A 725-nucleotide genomic window follows, 5' to 3' on the forward strand; every position below is an offset into this window, starting at 1 on the left:
ATTCTATATCCCACATTGGTTTTGCAGGAATATAAATAAAACATAAAAAACAGACAGGGTTGGAACTCTTTTAAACAAAATAATATATATATATATATATATATATGCCTATGCGGTACTTCAGGAATTAATGGTTGACTTTCTAAATTGCAATGTAGTGTCCATTTATCTCTACATCTATCAATATGTATACACACACACACACAAAGACATACATATGCACACTTACACACACATACACACACACACACAACTTATATGTGATATATTGTCATATAAACAGTAGAGATGCTTTCTCCCACGCAGAATCTGCAGCAGCTACTAAGAAAGAAAGAAAGAAAGAAAGAAAGTGAGAGAGTGGGAAACAAAAAGAATCAGTTAGCGGCATTTATGCATTTATGTACATATATGTAACGAAGAGCTTCCTGGATTCTTAACCAAGATTCGAAACCTAGCCTAGATTCTTCGGTCAGTCTCGTTCTTATTACCCTCGGCTTCTTGCACTTAGAAATTTAAGAGAGTCAACTGTCACAGTGAAGTTCTTTTGTTTAAGTTAACATTCTTAGGTTAAATACAGTTCAAGAGAGTTAAACTCTTTACTTTCCATTGTTCTCCGTCCTACATCCAGCTTTTGTTGGCACTCCGTCGCTTACGACGACGAGGGTTCCAGTCGATCCGATCAACGGAACAGCCTGCTCGTGAAATTAACGTGCAAGTGGCTGAGC

The sequence above is a fragment of the Octopus bimaculoides genome, chromosome 6 (assembly GCF_001194135.2).
Source record: "Octopus bimaculoides isolate UCB-OBI-ISO-001 chromosome 6, ASM119413v2, whole genome shotgun sequence".
Lineage (NCBI taxonomy): Eukaryota > Metazoa > Mollusca > Cephalopoda > Octopoda > Octopodidae > Octopus > Octopus bimaculoides.